The 19427-nt window shown below is 43.9% G+C and overlaps 1 protein-coding gene across 2 annotated transcripts in view; it reads right to left on the reverse strand.

Moving 5' to 3' along the window:
- LOC126106385 (connectin) overlaps positions 1–19427 on the reverse strand; it is a 749467-nt gene that overhangs the window by 253453 nt on the left and 476587 nt on the right. The window contains exon 1 of one of the 2 annotated variants that reach the window (XM_049912651.1): positions 8653–8672. The exons of the other annotated variant lie outside the window; for it this stretch is intronic. The gene's annotated coding sequence lies outside the window, so the exon portion shown is untranslated. Of the gene's footprint in view, positions 1–8652; positions 8673–19427 lie in introns of those variants that run through there. 2 annotated transcript variants of the gene reach the window in all.

Consider the following 19427-nt stretch of genomic DNA (forward strand, 5'->3'; position numbering starts at 1 on the left):
AGTGTTAGGATCTTGGGTAGTGTTAACTCTGCCGCGTGGAGCGCGGGCACAGCAGAGTCTGGTTGGAGTACGGCGGTGGAGCAGGTGTGTGGAGTGACGCTCCCGCGAGTTGCCGCGCTTTCGCGGGTTTGGCAGCATGTAATTTAGCTCTTCCTATGATAGTTTCTGACACAGGTTCGAGGACGGGAAACGTTAGCTGGCACACACCAAGTGCCCGTTCCACCTGGTGACCGTGTCAAAAAGAAGGCGCTGCAACATCCAATTTCTGCAACAGCGACGGCTGACATTAAGTGATTGTCGCCACCTTCTCGACAGACGACTTCAAACCTTCAATCAACCAACAAGGAGGACTGAAAGCACGTAAAGTTTTAGAACTGTATGGCAGACCTCAGCTTTTCAAACTGTTCCATTTGCATCACTAAAATACAGCAACTTAGCATGAACCTTTGTTGCTCATTGTCCCAATTGCATTACCAAGCAGGGTGCCTTCCTTTTCCAAAATGAACCGGAGAGTCGTTGAAATTCAAACGCCAGCATTAAAGTAATATCATTTCATTTCACTGCTTTAATTTCAAAGTTCAGTTAACGTATTCATAGCTTGCTACAGTAAACAAATATAACTATATTTAGATTACACAAGCACAAATTAAGAGCGCGAGTTTTGTTATCATATTTTAGCTTACCTGTGACTGCAGCTCAGCTTGGTACGTACTAAATTTTAATACTGATAATTGTTCAAAATCATTTAATTAAAGTTCAAAGTTAAATCTCTTATTTCTAAATTGCGTAGATTCAAGTTGCTTTTAAGATGATTGTTGAGGTAGCCCAAGACTAACCTTATTTAATTTAATTTCGTAGTGCTTCAGAAACAAAGTTCACTATTAATTTCAGTCACTAAATTAACTTTCAATTTTCCGGTTTTATTAATTCTTTTGCTAAATTAAGACAGAGTGTAGCGAAATTTATTACTTCTGACAAACATTCAGTTTTCACACAACACGTGTCAACCTTCAGTTGCCACGCTTTTAGTGCTAATTATATGTGCATTAACCATTCTTTTTCAGTTATTAAGTAGTTGTCCATAGGACTGGCGACCGTAATTTTCCCCAAATCTCAAATACCTAATTTTCGCCAGTTAATTGTTAACGTAACGACCGCTTATTTACTTTCTTTATTAACTTAACCCTCTTTCAAAATTAATTTCCACCAATTTAATTTGCATTTTTCCTTTCATTTAGATGTATCACTTCCTCCCTCTTTACCGACAGATTAATTTAGGTGACGACTGCTTGTCCCAAATTTCCATCAGGTACACGCGGTTTAATTTTTCAGTGTCATTAAGGTCGATATGTGACGGGTGGGGGAGGTTACAGGAGCAATGGTTGAGAAGGGAGTGAGACGAGGTTGTAGCCTATTCCGGATGTTATTCAGTGTGTGCACTGAGCAAGCAGTAAAGGTAACGAAAGAAGAATACGGAGTAGGGACTTTATGGCAGAAGAAAGAAAAGCTCTGAGGTATGCCGATAACTTCGTAATTCTCTCAGAGACAGCAAAGAACTCGGAACGGCAGTTAAGCTGAATGGGCATGTCTTTAAAAGAGAATACAAGCAAAACAAAAATAATGGAATGTAGTCTAATTAAAACAGGCGGTGCAGAGGGAATTAAATTAGAAAACGAGACACTTAAAGTAATAGATGAATTTTGCTATTCGTGCAGCAAAAATAGAGAGGATACAAAATGTAGACTGGCAGTGGCAAGAAAATACTTTCTGAAGAAGACAAATCGGTTAACGTCGAATATAGATTTAGGTGTAAGGTAGTCTTTCTGAAAGTATTTGTATAGAGTGTAGTTTTGTATGGAAGTGATACGTGGACGATAAACAATTTGCAGTGGAAGAAAATAGAAGTTTTGAAACGTGATGCTACAGATGTACTGAATGAAACTGGGGGTAAAAATAATTGTGACATAACTTGACTAGAAGAAGGGATCGGTTGATAGATCACATTCTGAGACATGAAAATAACAGTAGTTTGGTACTGGAGGGAAATGTATGCGCGCGTGTGTGTGTGTGTGTGTGTGTGTGTGTGTGTGTGTGTGTGTGTGTGTGTGTGTGTGTGTGTGTGTGTTGTTTGGAGGGGTTAAAACAGTAGAAGGAGACAAACAGATAAATACAATAAGCACATTCAGGAGGATGTAAATTGCAGTAGTTATTCGGAGTGAAGAGCTTTGAGCAGGATAGAGTAGCATAGAGTGTTGCATGAGACCAGTCTTCGGTCTGCAGACCACAAAGAAAAAGAAAAAAAGACAGTTGGTTTGAACGTCAATGTTATGGAATGTGGGTGGTCGTTTTGTACGAGGTGAACTGAACGGAATGGATAGTGTGTCGAAAAGAACATCAGCAAACGTAGGTTAATGATCTGTATGGAACTAAATCAGTCCATGGTGAGGCAAATAAGTTAGGAATAAGTTAGGGAATGAGACGGTAAAGTTATGAGAATGGTTTCGTTAGTTGAGCAGGAAAGTATCTCCTGAAGGCCGAGGTAGAGAAGTTATAAAGTTCAAACAATGGAAGATAAAAATTTCTGAAAAAGAAGGAACTGTTAACACCCAACTTAAATTTGTTTGGAAGGTTTTCTGAAAGTACTTTCAGTATAGCCCTTTACCGAGGTGAAACATAAATGATAAGTCATTCAGTCAGGTAGAAGCTTTCGAAATGCTACAGAAGAATGCTCAATATGAGAATATATCAGATAATAAAGGAGCAAGTACTGAATCGAATAGGGGAGAAAAATATGAAAAACTCGAGTATAAGAATGGATCGGTTGAGAGTAGACATCATGAGGCATAAAGGAATCGTCAGTTTGATAATGGAGCGGAGTGTCGGATATAAAAATAATAAAGCAGATGCCGGGATGAAAACATTTAGGGGACGTCCACTAAGCTCAAAATTGAGGGGGAGAGCGAGGCATCCTACAAAGTATCACCAAAACTCATTTAAAGGGCGGGGGGAGGGAGGGGAGGGTTATAATCTGACGTCAACTTTTTAATTCAGGGAATACATCTGGTTGGTGAATAAGTTCATAGCGTTTTGTCATATGTTTGATAAACACAACAGATACATATGCCAGAGTCTCTACTCATTAAAAATGTACTCTCCTTCACTATTTTCAAGAATCTACCAACGCTGGAGTAACTACTGAACTCCACGACTATAGAAACCACGTGGTTTCGAGGCGGAGGGCTCGGCGAGCCGTAATCGGAATGCATTTTCATCCGGAAAGGAAGTTCCTTAGAAGTTGTTCGATAAAGAGCGGCAAAGGTGAAACAGTAAGATGCAACATCAGGTTAATAAGGTGGGTGCGGAATGATTCTCAACCTAACTCCTGTACGGTGTTTTCATCAGTCTAGGAGAGTGGGTGAGGGCATTAACGAGTGGCATAACTTCAGGCAGTCTTTCCGGGCGTTATTCTTGGATTGCGTCTGGAAGACGTCTCAGTTGTTGATAATAAATGTGAGCAGTGATGGTTACACCTTGAGGAAGCAATCAGTCGCTGTTGCACCACATGCATAACACTGTAGATGTTCGCAGGTCTTTGTACAAGGAGTTTCGGCTTTGTTTAGGCTTAACAATCCCTTTCTTTTCCTCATGTTAGCATGAAGATACCATTTCTCGTCACCAGTGGAATGGTCAGTGTTGTTCAGAAGCAAATTGATGTCTTTTTACTGGGAGTTTCTGCTTTATTTGGGCTCTATCATTCCTTTCTTTTCCTTATCTTAGGATGAAGACACCATTTCTCAAAAATGGTTCAAATGGCTCTAAGCACTATGGGACTTAACATCTGAGGTCATCAGTCCCCTACACTTAGAACTACTTAAACCTAACCAACCTAGGTACATCACAGACGTCCATGACCGAGGCACGATTCAAACCTGCGACCGTAGCAGCAGCGCGGTTCTGGACTGAAGCGCCAAGAACCGCTCGGCCACAGCGGCTGGCACACCATTTCTCGTCACTAGTAACGCTTCCGGGTAGGTATTAAAATCCATGGAGAAGAAATCAAAACTTTGAGGTTCGCCGATGACATTGTAATTCTGTCAGAGACAGCAAAGGACTTGGAAGAGCAGTTGAACGGAATGGATAGTGTCTTGAAGGGAGGATATAAGATGAACATCAACAAAAGCAAAACGAGGATAATGGAATGTAGTCGAATTAAGTCGGGTGATGTTGAGGGTGGTTCAAAAAATGGCTCTGAGCACTATGGGACTCAACATCTTAGGTCATAAGTCCCCTAGAACTTAGAACTACTTAAACCTAACTAACCTAAGGACATCGCAAACATCCATGTCCAAGGCAGGATTCGAACCTGCGACCGTAGCAGTCCCGCGGTTCCGGACTGCAGCGCCAGAACCACTAGACCACCGCGGCCGGCATGTTGAGGGTATTAGATTAGGAAATGAGACACTTAAAGTAGTAAAGGAGTTTTGCTATTTGGGGAGCAAAATAACTGATGATGGTCGAAGTAGAGAGGATATAAAATGTAGACTGGCAATGGCAAGGAAAGCGTCTCTGAAGAAGAGAAATTTTTTAACATCGAGTATAGATTTAAGTGTCAGGAAGTCATTTCTGAAAGTATTTGTATGGAGTGTAGCCATGTATGGAAGTGAAACATTGACGGTAAATAGTTTGGACAAGAAGAGAATAGAAGCTTTCGAAATGTGGTGCTACAGAAGAATGCTGAAGATTAGATGGGTAGATCACATAACTAATGAGGAAGTATTGAATAGGATTGGGGAGAAGAGAAGTTTGTGGCACAACTTGACCAGAAGAAGGGATCGGTTGGTAGGACATGTTCTGAGGCATCAAGGGATCACCAATTTAGTATTGGAGGGCAGCGTGGAGGGTAAAAATCGTAGGGGGAGACCAAGAGATGAATACACTAAGCAGATTCAGAAAGATGTAGGTTGCAGTAGGTACTGGGAGATGAAGAAGCTAGCACAGGATAGAGTAGCATGGAGAGCTGCATCAAACCAGTCTCAGGACTGAAGACCACAACAACATACGCTTGAGACCATTATTCCTCGAGTTCTTCAAGAAAAACGCCTTCGAAAAAGACTTTTGTTCGTTTCTCTTGAATAATTCGAAAACATGGCTTCTAGCGAAAACGTACCCCAGCACCATGTTTAACTACATTAAATTTCCTACAAAGGAGGTCCTGTTCTATTTTTTTTTGTAGGACTAATAGTTTGAATGATACTCAGTGAGAAAATATTAAAGCCTCTTTGTGTGGTTCTTGAATAAGATTCATAGATCATCAGCATGAATATTAATAACAAAATAAAGCAAAATTTTTAAGGGATCCATCAATACGGTTAGTAACATTGGTGGAGCATTTTTGTCCTTCTATCTCTGCCTGTCTGTCTTTCCATCCAATTACTACTCAGGGATGGCACGTTTAAAATAAAGTATTTTTAATCCTGTTGTAAAAACACTGTTGAATATACTTCTTACACTATTGGCCATTAAAATTGCTACATCACGAAGATGACGTGCTACAGACGTATTGCTGTAGCGGATCGTGCAGCCACGTCTCGATCCCTGAGTCAACAGATGGGGAAGTTATCATAACAAAAACCATCTGCACGAACGGTTCGACGAAGTTTGCATCAGCATGGATTATCAGCTCGGAGACCATGGCTGCGGTTACGCTTGACGCTGCATCACAGACAGGAGCGCCAGCGATGGTGTACTCAACGACGAACCTGGGTGCACGAATGGCAAAACGTAATTTTTTCGGATGAATCCAGGTTCTTTTTACAGCATCATGATGGTCGCATCCGTGTTTGGCAACATCGTGGAGATCGCACATTGGAAGCGTGTATTCGTCATCGCCATACTGGCGTATCACCCGGCGTGATGGTATTGGGTGCCATTGGTTAGACGTCTCGGTCACCTCTTGTCCGCATTGACGGCACTTTGAACAGTGGACGTCACATTTCAGATGTGTTACGGTCCGTGGCTCTACCCTTCATTCGATCCCTGCGAAACCCTACATTTCAACAGGATAATGCATGACCGCACGTTGCAGGTCGTGTATGAGGCCTTTGTGGATACAGAAAATGTTCGATTGCTGCCGTGGCCAGCACATTCTCCAGATCTCTCACCAACTGAAAACGTCTGGTCAATGGTGGCCGAGCAACTGGCTCGTCACAATACGCCAGTCACTACTCTTCATGAAGTGTGGTATCATGTTGAAGCTGCATTGGCATATGTACCTGTACATGCCATCCAAAATCTGTTTGACTCAATTCCCAGGCGTATCAAGGCCGTTTTTACGGCCAGAGGTGGCTGTTCTGGGTTCTGATTTTTCAGGATCTATGCACCCAAACTGCGTGAAAATGTAATCACATGTCAGTTCTAGTATAATATATTTGTCCAATGAATACCAGTTTATCATCTGCATTTCTTCTTAATGTAGCAATTTTTATGGCCAGTAGAGTAAATAGAACATGACTTTATTGAAGAGTTTTAGTCAATTTATAAATCAAATAAAAAGTTTTATGTTTATGTCTTTTCACCCAACTGTGAGATGACCAGCAGTTAATGGGGACGGAGAGGGCGTCTCACCATATCTCACCAAATCCCGCGAAGAGTGAAGGGAGAGCCCAAATTTTCTCACAATCTCCCACATAATTAATGGACGTCCCCCATGCAGGTTCAAATGGACCTTGGTTATGGTTGTTCACAGAGATGAAAAGGGCTGCACAGGACACAGTAGCGAGCAGAGCTACATGAAAGGATTCTTCCCACTAATGACCACAACAACAACGACATAGTTACCTTGCCAGATACACACGACAGTTATTTTATATTTATTCGGTCCTACACTACTGGTGCTGATTCCTTACAAAATTTATACTCATAGTAGGTTTTCTTGTTGCTCATTATAGACTTACAACAGTTTCCCTTGTAAATGTGGTCCATACGTTATGTGTGGCATTTAAACGTATTTTTTACAAGCAACAGGATTCTATTTCGTTGTTAACAAATGTTGTAGTGTAGCAGAATCTTGATTACACTCTCAATTAATTCACCTCTGCACAGACACATACGGCGGAACTATGTCTGGAATTTACATGAGTAAATGGCACACGACTGGATTCACTTGTACACCTTAGGAAAGTTCGTGATGCTACCATGAGACCTATCATGGTAGACAGATTGTGTGAGCAAACTTTTAAAGAAGTAGAGTTGTAGCACAGTAGGTGTAAAACAAAGCCTAGCATAGCTTAGCATTGTAGAGTATGGACAGCTACCTTAGTTCTCTCAAGGGAATTTCTGAGGCCGTATACGACAACCGTAGCAAAACCTCATCAGAATTCTTCTCATGAAATCTAAAATTCAGGTCATGTTTAAAGCTTGTTAGTGACACGAAACATAGCATCTACACGCTCAGGGACGACAGAGAAAGTGAAACTGGGAGTAGGAAAGCGAGGCAGGAATGCTGAATGACACTTTCAAAGGAGATTACAGAACTGCTGCCACAGCTCATTTTTCGCTCTTCTAGATAGCTGAACTGGCTCCAACTGAAACAAGCTTAAGGCCTGATGGAAATCCTATTAGATTCTACAAAGAACTTGCGGCTGAGTTAATCCCTCTTTTAACCAAAAATACCGTAAATCAGACATTGCGCTCAGCAGCTGGAAGGTCATAGAAGCCTACAAGACGTGGAACAGAAGTGATACACAGAAGTACCATCCAATATCCTTGACACCCACCTCTTCTAAATCCAAAAACATTTTATCAGATCAAACTTGTTGAGGTGTAAAGAAAACCTCCATCGAGAATAAAAAAACACCTCCGTATCAGCTAGCTTGGATTAGTGAAACATCCTTAATTCGAGCATTTAGCACGTGACATCCTGAAAGCCAAGGATCGTTGCAGTAATGTAGTTGCCGTATTTGTTGGCTGTCGGGAAGTACTTGACATGGTACCAAACCTAGGCTTATTGCGAGAAATACGATCGTACAGGTTACCAAACGAAATGTGTGAGTGGAATGAAGATTTATTGTTAGGGAAGATGCAGCATGTTTTCTCGAATGCAGAGTCATTGACATATTTAGACAGAAATTCTGCTATGTTCCAGGAAGTATGATAAGACTGTTATTGTTCGTGTTGTATCTGAATGACCTGTCGGACAGAGGTGAGTGTATAATATTAGCAGAAACTTAAGCATCGATGCACGTAATGCTGTTACGTGCAGTGTCTGAAAATATTGCACTCTGGTCTTCATTAAGTGACAAAATGGTTCAGAGGTTAGATAATTGTTTTAGAGGTGTAGTTCACAAAACGTAAAAACATGGTATAGTGGATTACATTTCAGCAGCTTTTCATAAGTTGTTTGCTTCGCCGAGTTTCCACTTAAAACAGTTTCAAAATCATCGGCGAGTGTCTCCTTGGGTCATGGCCTAATACATTAGCAACGCAGTATCACAAACTTTAAGCAATGACGACTGTATCAAACACAGTATATTGATGACATTACAGGCGCTTTATCTATGCACGTGAACTTTCGGCTCGGACGAATGGTGTGCATTAATGAGTGGCTCATCAGCATGGTAAATTATATATTTTATTTTAATTTTTTTCTCTCACCTGGGTGAAGTGAATCAGAGGTCCTCGTCGTCTGAAGGGCTTCACAGTTTGGATTAACAGGTCTGCAACAAACAGAAGAAATCACGTCATTATTACTACTATATTTTACTTAAGTAAAAGCCACACTTCTGCACACTGAATCTGGAACATAATAAAGACGCCATATACCAAACACCAGTGGTTCAATCAGGATGCAGTGTGCTACACGGATGGATATGCGAATGATTAGCACTTCAGCATACTCAACCAGCCCCATGCAAAGTGCATCTATATAAAGACAAGACGTTGCTTACGGTTGTTACCAAAGATCTCGAAACGTTCTAGCTTTTCAGAGCATTCACACAAGGTTGGCCCCAGTGGCGACACCTACAACGTGCTGACATGAGGAAAGCTTCCAACCGATTTCTCATACACAAACAGCAGTTGACCGGCGTTGCCTGGTGAAACGTTGTTGTGATGCCTCGTATAAGGAGGAGAAATGCGTACCATCACGTTTCCGACTTCGATAAAGATCGGATTGTAGCCTATCGCGATTGCGGTTTATCGTATCGCGACATTGCTGCTAGCGTTGGTCGAGATCCAATGACTGTTAGCAGAATATGGAATTGGTACGTTCAGGAGGGTAATACGGAACGCTGTGCTGGATCCCAACGGCCTCCTATCACTACCAGTCGAGATGACAAACATCTTATCCGCATGGCTGTAACGGATCGTGCAGCCACCTCTCGATACCTGAGTCAACAGATGGAGACGTTTCCAAGACAACAAACATCTCCACGAACAGCTCGACGACGTTTGCAGCAGCATGGACTATCAGCACGGAGACCATGGCTGCGGTTACTCTTGACGCTGCATCAGAGACAGAAGCGTCTGCGATGGTGTACTCAACGACGAACCTGCGTGCACGATTGGCAAAACGTCATTTTTTCGTATGAATTCAGGTTCTGTTTACAGCATCATGATGGTCGCATCTGTGTTTGGCGACATCGCGATGAACGCACATTGGAAGCGTGTATTTGTCAACGCCATACTGGCGTATCACCTGGCGTGATGGTATGGGGTGCCATTGGTTACACGTCTCGGTCACCTCTTGTTCGCATGACGGGACTTTGAGCAGTGGACATTACATTTCAGATGTGTTACGACCCGCCTGGCCAGCACATTCTCCAGATCTCTACAATTGGAAGCGTATGGACAATGGTGGCCGACAATTGGCTCGTCAGCATACGCCAGTCACTACTCATGATCAACTGTGGTATCGTGTAGAAGCTGCATGGGCAGCTGTACCTGTACACGCCATCCAAGCTCTGTTTGACTCAATGCCCAGGCGTATCAAGGCCGTTATTACGGCTAGTGGTGGTTGTTCTGGGTACTGATTTCTCAGGATCTATGCACCCAAACTGCGCGAAAATGTAATCACATGTCAGGTCTAGTATAATATATTTCTCCAATGAATACCCTTTCATCACGTGCATTTCTTCTTGGTGTAGAAATGTGTGTGTGTGTGTGTGTTAATTTACTAGAGCAAGGTTACAGCGTAAAAACTTGAAGTAAATGTGCCAAGAACGTTTCGAGGTTTTTGTTAACTACTGCAAACAACGCCGTTATATCACCTCTTTATTTTTGAGTTTCTAGAAGACAGATATTTGTAGGTTTGATAGCAGCCGTATTTCTGTTTATATTGTCAGCTGATGGCACGCACCTTGCTTGTGTATTAGCGATACCGACGCGGCGGTCAGTTAAAATAAGGAAGGAACCAGAGCAGTGTGAACACGAGACGTGTGCTACTCCGGGACGCGCGGCTGGGAACAGACAATGTAAACACGTCAGTGAATTAAGTATAGTCAGCCGTTTTTCTCTTTTACGTTACCATAACGAAGGTAGTGGTAGCAAAGAAAAGCTAACATCAAATAAAATGTGTTTCCCTTACGACAAAATTAACGAGTTACCATGTAACTTTGTTGTTCGTTAAGTGTTTCCTCCTCCTACAACAATTCCGTAACGAATATTAACTTCATATTATTTTCCTTTTCTACAACAGTACCGTAACGAAAATGAAATTACTTTGTTTCCTGTTACACCAATACTGCAATAAGTGTTAAAAATTCCCACTGTTCGATTCAACACATGCTTGGAAATTGGGAAATTTGTGGTAATAGCCTGTGGGATCAAACTGCTGAGGTCATCGGTCCCTAAGCTCACACAGTACTTGCTCTAACTTAACTAACATACGCTAAGGACAGTACACACACACCCATGACCGAGGGAGAATTCGAACCTCCGACGGGGGGAGCTGCGCGGGCCGTGACAAGGCGCCTTAGATCGCGCAGCTACCCGGCCCCGCACACATGCTTTATTACGACGGAACCATTTTGGTCGCACTCGTTCACACACACGCACATTTGCCTTTATGGTATTGGCAGCACCGAAAATACTCTGCGTACGTTCGTCCACATGATTTATTTGCTGAGCCTAAAAAAGTTCCTTCTAATGGTCCCGCATGTAAAGCTCCAGTGGATTTAAATCAGAACTGCGTGCTGGCCACCGACGTAGACCACAATCTCCTGGAAATCGTCTATTCATAAATCTTCGTTCTCTGTGACCAATTTGGGATGAAGCACCATCGTGGAGGAACCATATGTTATGACGTACGGCTAGCGGCATATTTTTTTTTAATAAAGCAGGTAGCAATGTTTCCCCTACATAGGTTCGGTATATGTTACGAGTCAGGTAAAACGTAAGGCCCAGTACTGTAATCACCGATTAAAGCAGCCCATGCATTTACGGAAAAATGACAATGAAAGTGTGTTTCTTGTGTACAAAATCATGCTGTTCGCTTTGTAATGAAAACCACTCTGAGAATTCTCAGCGCGGAGGAAAATCTTGCTCTTCCAACGCTTCTACGCGTTGAATATGGTACACCTGCAGGAGCTCCTATTTCAAAGTTCGATGAACGACAGTGTGCGATACATCCACCTGGCAGGCGATCCTTATAGTAGCTGAGTAGGTTCTTCCCGTATGCGGTCCACAATTTGTTCCTCGGCTTTCAACCTACGTCATTCGCGAAGTGGGCTTCTGCCTTCCGCCTGGGGTAGTGAAGAGCAAATGTCTCTCAATCTACGAAAATTAAGTACGTAGTTGTAAGCTGTATTTTGTCGTGATTTGCTTAATGAAATGATATCAAAACGGGCAATACGTTTTGCATGCAGAATTAAGGATAAAGATAACTACTGTACTTTGTAACGAATGAGTCGCAAAATAATCGAGTAAATGTAGAGAATTATGACGATTCCAACCTTTGGTGAACAGCGACAAACGTCGATCGTTCTGACTGTTTTTGTTGTGGGAAGCTTCTCGATAAATTCGCACAGCTACCCTCCAAATACCATTTGCCTCGCATAACTAAATGAACATCGCATAGTTCAGGGATAGCAAATCTCCTTTCCGTCCTAACGCTTAACAGAGTTGCAACAACATCTGCAAAGGTAACTCGACGTCTGCCGACGATCCGATTGTTACAGTGACTCAACCACGAAGGTCGTTGTGGCCCACGTGTTTGCGACTCGCGCTCGCTATGTCTGCATACACAGCGGTAATATCTACATTTCCAAAAACATTGTCCCGAGGTGAACATTCTTTTTTTCTTTTTTTTTTTTGGACAAGCGAATTAAATTGAAAAGCTTGTTACTAGACGTTTCAAATCAATTACTTATGTTCTACTAGTAGCACTTTTTTTACAGCTTCTACCGTTTACACCATCTATGTACACTGAAGAGGCAAACAAACTGTTATAGCCACGTGTATTCAATTACAGAGATATGTAAACAGGCTGAATACGACTCTGCGGGCGGCCCCACTTCTACAGAGTGGTCCATTGATCGTGACCGGGCCAAATGTCTCACGAAATAAGCGTCAAACGAAAAAACTACAAAGAACGAAACTTGTCTAGCTTGAAGGCGGAAACCAGATAGCGCTTGGTTGGCCCGCTACGTGGCGCTGCCGTAGGTCAAACGGATATCAGCTGCGGATATGGTTGGCTCCATATGCGTACGCACCCATCCGCTCGATAAAATGTGAAACGAGACTCATCCGACCATGTAACATGTTTCTATTCATCAACAGTCCAATGTTGTTGACGGGCCCAGGCGAGGCGTAAGGCTTCGTGTCGTGCACTCATCAAGGGTACCAGAGTGGGCCTTCGGCTCCGAAAGCCCACATCGATTATGTTTCGTTTAATTCTTCTCACGCTGACACCAGTCGATGGCCCAGCATCGTAATCTGCAGCAACATGTGGAAGGGTAGCAATTGTGTTAGGTTGAACGATTCTCTTTGTTAGTCGATGGTCCCATTCTTACAGGATCTTTTTCCGACCGCAGTGATGTCGGATGTATGATGTTTTACCGGATTTATGATATTCACAATACACTAGTGAAATTGTTGCATGTGAAAATCCCCACTTCATCGCTACCTTGGAGATGCTGTGTCCTATCGCTCGTGCGCCGCCTATAAAAGCACGTTCCAACCCAGTTAAATCTTGATAACCTGACACTGTAGCAGCATCAACTGGTCTAACAACTGCGCCAGACACTTGTTGTTTATATAGGCGTTGCCGACCGCAGAGACGTACTCTGCCGGTTTACATATCAATGTATTTGAACACCGGTTTCTTTGTAGCTTCATTGTATATTTACTTTGATAATATTAGAATTCTAAATGTTTCCAGCAGTTTAAATGTGCTTCGCCGGGACCACAAACGCTGGACGTCGTCTTTCAAGGGCATCGCACTTGCTGACTCAGCTATCAATGGCAGACTCTTGATGCGCCAAAGGCAATGTCCCAGGTTTGAGTCCCGTTTCTACACACGGGTTTCATCTGTCAGGCTGTTTCAAAGCAGTGTAATACACAGTATAAACATTTTCATATTAGGATGCTCAAAAATGGTAAAACTAGTAAACCTACAAAGCGAAAATTTTTTTTTGCCTTCTTCTTTTGACGCTGCTTATGACTGCACTAGTCGAGTTCGTGTTTCTGAGATCGGTTGTAGAAAGTGGCACATACAACGCAAACGCAAACAGCACTCACCAGACAGCGCGTTCAGCAGTGTAACTCGCCAGCCGCAGTGGCTATCCAAAGTCAACCACAGCTCCGCGATTCTGTATGCTGGGCTGTGGAGATTCCTCAGGAGTGGAGGTGGGCGAACGGTTGAGTGACGGCGCAGCTGCTGCCGTGTGAACAGTTGGAATGTTGGCGCGCGTGTTGTGGGTTCCGAGGAGTTGTGGCCTGCTGCAGTCTGAACGTTAAGCTATTTATAGCGCTGCAGCCCCTGGACGTTATTATTCCCTGTCGCCCCTAGGCTGCTGGCTGCTCTGTCTGGGAGATAGTGCGGCGCTGAAATCCCGCAGGGCACCCTGCTAACAGTGCACTAGCAGTTTAGAGCAAAGTCGTAACTTTACCTAAGCACACAGCACCCGTTCTCTAAGCCCAGCTGTCCCCGAAAAGGTAGAGTGCATCCTATTCTTAGGTTTTGGAGCTGTTGATCGATTTATGGCTGCGCGACAAGGATTGCCAGCGTGAAAATACTGTGTTAAGCAGGACCGACACACATGGGTGGGCCTTCCACCCAGGGCTTGAGTTCCGTCGGCTGTTTCATTTCCACTGTCATTCCAACCTCTACTAGTATGGTAATAAAAACACTCTGTCACCTTTCATGCAATAAGTGTTAACAATTATTTACAAGGCGTACATGACAATGTCAGTTTCCTTTGAATATTCATATATACGATGTACTACCTATCAAATAACACTTAATTTGGTTGTAGATCATGGAAACGTATGTGGATGAGTGCTTGTAAGGTGCAAAATTATAACCACCTTACAGGGTATTTACTTAGAGCTACGCCTAATACTTTTTAAGTCTGGGACTTACGTTTGACTTATAAAGCACCTTTGTGTACAGCGTTTGAAGCAGTATGATTGGGGGCTTGAATGAAGGGCTTGTTTGCTTTACAACCAAGCAGAACTGGCCATGTAAGAAGCAACTGGCACCAAGGTCCACACAAGCAACATCCTGTGTCTGACTTTGTGCATTATTTATGGTCATGGCACAACATAAGCTGACTGGGGATTGCACACCTTTAAAGGGAAACGGCAAAGCGGTAGGAATAAGCAGGATTTGATGCATAAAAAATCGCTCGCCGGCACCAATTCTCAACATAATTTCTGCTTCTGTGAAGTTACATTGGAGAGAAGTAACTTTAACCCTCTGCGAGTGAAAGGTTCAGAGGAGCGAGATATGCATGACACTCTCGGAGTACTTTGCATCTCTCTTTCAGAACGAGTTTCGAAAGGACGAGTTAAGATCTGATGTTCTTGAGCAAGTCTCGCATCACGATCTTTATTCGACTCTTACTGAACGTACAGTGCTCTTAATAGTACTGGTGTATTCAGGAGGACTGGACCATTTTCTGGGTATTTAGATTCGTAAACAAAACGAAATCAAAATGTAATGACTAGGCACCCAAGTGAACAGGCAAAGCTAATAAATCTGTTTTTCCTACCAAGAAATGTAAATAAAACGTATCAAAAGAAGCCTTGTAAGAGCTACTTCTTAAGCTCGTCGTGGTCATAGGGAGATGAGCCACGGTCGCATTGAAGAATGACTTACAGAAAGTGGCTAAGTGACCCAGTAGGACAGAAAGATGCGCAAGAGTGCGTATGTAGAGTAGGGAAAGCGTTTTATCTATCTGACAAGGGGACCCTCCTTACTGTGAATCACGGATTCTAATGCACTTCAAATATGTTGTACAGTCACTTACCCTGAGTACCTGACTATCCGGTTTCTTAGCGACGGGCCTTGGTTCTTGAGAAGATCGATTTTGAAGTTCATTGCATGCTTTGTATATCTGTAATATAACGTATGTTTCCAGCAACTCAGCGTATTCTCCCAGTTCATCTTCTTCGTTGAAATCTGTCAATTCATCATCAATAATGATGTCTTTCTGCCAAGAGATCCTGTACTGCAATACATATCTCATCGCCAATTGTAACGGATTTGGTAGAGATCACGCTAGGCGGTGTATTCGTTACGACATTCAAATCGCGGGGTAGATTTTCGGCGTATTTAATGGCATTTGTGACTTCGCCTTTTGATTCTTCGTTCAACTCCTCCACTTGTGGATCTTCTTCTGGCTGCACTACTGCAGAAACACTTGGTTCATCCATTTCACAGAATTTTTCTAACACACGGTAATGGAGACGCTTTGCGAGCAACTGACGATGTAGTTAGATGCGAAGGTAAAGAAATGCAACTCGCATTCTCATTAACCTGGGAGCTGGGACTGCCGTTATGGCCAACGGTATTCACGGAAGAGGGGACGATAATGGGCGGATATCGATTTCAGGTAATACAAGAAGCGACCGTTTTACGCACATTTGGAACTCCAACTGCGCACCACAAACGGAATGAATATTTGAAAAAATTAATAACTGAATATGTCTTTATAATTTCACACATCTTACACTGTTTGTTGATATTCGTTGAAATAAAATTGAAAATTTCGGTCGATTTTGAAGTAAAAAGGATCCGAACACGGTACCTCCAGCGCGGTAGCCGTGAACCTTTACCATTGCGCTACGCTGACTTTCTCGAAATATGTGTAATGTTATGGGTATACAAGGCGCGCCATTAACTTCAAAATCGACTTTCTCAAAAACCAGGGCCTGTCGCTAAACAACCGGGTAGCCAGGTACTCAGGGAAGGTGCCTCTAAAACATATTTGAAGCGCATCAAAATCCCTGATTTACAGTATGGAGGGTCCCCTTGTGAGTTTGACAGAGGGTAGATTGTGATGCTTCGGGGGCTCGGCACGAGCATTTCGGAAACTGCACCGCAAGCGAGGTGGTCGAGGAGTGCTGTGGCAAGTGTCTACAACACGTGGTGAAATCAAGGTGAAACCACGTCCGGACATCGTGGGCTTGGGCGCTCACCCCTCATTACAGATATCGGACGTCTTAGGCTCGGCGGACGGGTAAAGCAGGACAGGTAGCGAACTGTTGCGAAACTTACATCGGACTTCAATGCTGGGCAGAGTACAAGTGTGTCTGAACACACAGTGCACCGACCGCTCCTAATGACAGGCCTCCACAGCCGACGACCAATGCATGTGGCAATGCTGACACTGCGACATCGGCAGCTACGACTGAAATGGTCACGTGACCATCGGCACTAGACGTTGGCGCAGTGGCGGAGCGTTGCACAGCATGTCGACGGGAGGGCGCGAACCCGTCGTCTCCCAGGGGAACGCCGGCCGGAGTGCCCGAGCGGTTCTAGGCGCTTCAGTCCGGAACCGCGCGACCGCTACGGTCGCAGGTTCGAATCCTGCCTCGGGCATGGATGTGTGTGATGTCCTTAGGTTGGTTAGGTTTAAGTAGTTCTAAGTTCTAGGGGACTGATGACCTTAGAAGTTAAGTCCCATGGTGCTCAGAGCCATTTGAACCATTTTCCCAGGGGAACAGCTCCTTGACACCTGTACTGCGAGACGGAAAGTAGATGGTGGCGGCTCCATTATGCTCTGGGGAACATTCACGTGGGCATCCACGAGTCCAGCGGATCTCGTGCAAAGCACCATGACAGCCAAGGAGTAATGTACACTGGTTGCAGACCTCGTAGAACCCTTCATGACGATCGTGTTTCCCGGCGGCAGTGAGATTTTTCAACAAGATAATGCGCAAGGTCACAGAGCCAGGAGTGTGGTGGAGTGGTTCGAGGAACACTGCGGCGAGTTCCAACTCATGTGCTGGCTACCAGACTCACGAGATCTGAATCCGATCGAACACATCTGGGATGTGATTGAACATGAAGTAAGAGCTTATCGTCCCCATCCCCGGAATTTATGGAAATTCTGTGTGTGCAGATGTGGCGCCAACTCCCTTCAGCGACCCACCGAGGCCTCATTGTCACCATGCCAAGACGTATTGCCGCCTTTAGCCTTGCCAAAGGACGACGTACCGGTCATCAGGTAGGTAGTAGTAGCGTTGTGGCTAATCAGTGTATCTAACCTAGGCTTTCATTACGAGTTTCTGGCTACGTGAGCTTTACTGAGAAAGGCGGTGGAGGATAAAATCGCCGTAGTCAACAGCTAGAGCTATAAGCTCGCGCCCAAGTTTCTTTTCCAGATCGAAAGGAAAGCGATGTCTTGGTAGGGCACGGGGAGACGCTGATGCGTTCTTTCACGCTGCAGCTGCGTGCTCAGCCCAGTGTAGACTCTCAACTGTCACTAAGAGTTATAAAATTTTGTTTCTTGCTAATGGTTTTATTTCTGATAGGTGATTCTTATATTTTTGTTCCTCCTGATTACACTTATTGGTTATGTGTAAGCCTTGATATACACTGAAGCGCCAAAGAAACTGGTATAGGCATCAGTATTGAAATACAAAGATATGTAAACAGACACAACACGGCGCTGCGGTCGGTAATGCCTATGTAAGACAACAGTTGTTAGATCGTTTACTCCTGCTACAGTGGCAGGTTATCAAATTTTGAGTGAGTTCGAACGTGGTGTTATAGTCGGCCCACGAGCGACGCGACACAGCATCTCCGAGGTGGCGATGAAGTGGGGATTTCCCCATAGAACGATTTCACGAGTGTACCGTGAATAACAGAAATCTGGTAAATCATCATATGTCCGACATCCCGCAATAATAGGACCAACGAAGACTGAAGAGAATCGTTCAGCGTGACAGAAACGCTACCCCTCCGCAAATTGCAGCAGATTTCAATGCTGCACCGTCAGCAAGTGTCAGCATGCGAACCATTCGAGGAAACATCATCTGTATGAGCTTTCGGAGCGGAAGACCCACTCGTGTATCCTTGATGACTGCACGGTAGAAAGCCTTACGCCTCTCGTGTGTCCGTCAACATCGACAGTGGACTGTTGATGACTGGAAACATGTTGTCTGGTCGGACGAGTTTCGTTTCCATGGACCGTGCATGTTAGCAGGGAGGCTCTGTAATGGTGTGGGGCGTGTGCATTTGGAGTGATATGGGACTCCTGATACAACTAAATACCACTATGACAGCTGACACGTACGTAAACATCCTGTGTGATCGCTTGCATTCACTCATCTCCATTGTGCATTTCGACGGACTTGGGCATTTCCGACATGATAATGCGACTCTCCATACGGCCAGAATTGCTTCAGAGTGGCTCCAGGAACACTCTTCTGTGTTTAAACACTTCCGCTGGCCACCGAACTTCCCAGACATGAACGTTATTACGTTATTGTGTGTATCTAGGATGCCTTGCAATAGACTGTTGAGAAGAGATCTCCACTCCCTCGTACTCTTTCGGATTTATGGACAGCCCTGCAGGATTCATGGTGTCAATTCTCTCCAGCACTACGTCAGACATTAGTCGAGTCTGTGCCATGTCTTGTTGTGGCACTTCTGCGGCCCCGCCGGAGCCCTACACGATATTAGAGATGCGTACCAGTTTCTTTTTCTCTTCAGTTTATTTTGGTGTTACATCGATGAAAAAACTCAATTCTTTCTTGTTCCCTGTGGTTCCATATGTTGGTACTACACCTCCATCGCTATTGCAGCATCTTTTAGAGGACCTGTTTCAATGAATTACTCACGAAACTCCGCGTATCTTGTTCGATAACAGGAGAGTGTTGTACCAGGGTCCAGCAGTATTTTCCTCCTTTAAACAAGAGCTCAAAACTTGTGAGATACCCAGATCTCATTCTAAATCAGCTAGTTCACCTTGGGTAACTAG

Source organism: Schistocerca cancellata, chromosome 10, assembly GCF_023864275.1.
Source record: "Schistocerca cancellata isolate TAMUIC-IGC-003103 chromosome 10, iqSchCanc2.1, whole genome shotgun sequence".
Classification (NCBI taxonomy): Eukaryota; Metazoa; Arthropoda; class Insecta; order Orthoptera; family Acrididae; genus Schistocerca; species Schistocerca cancellata.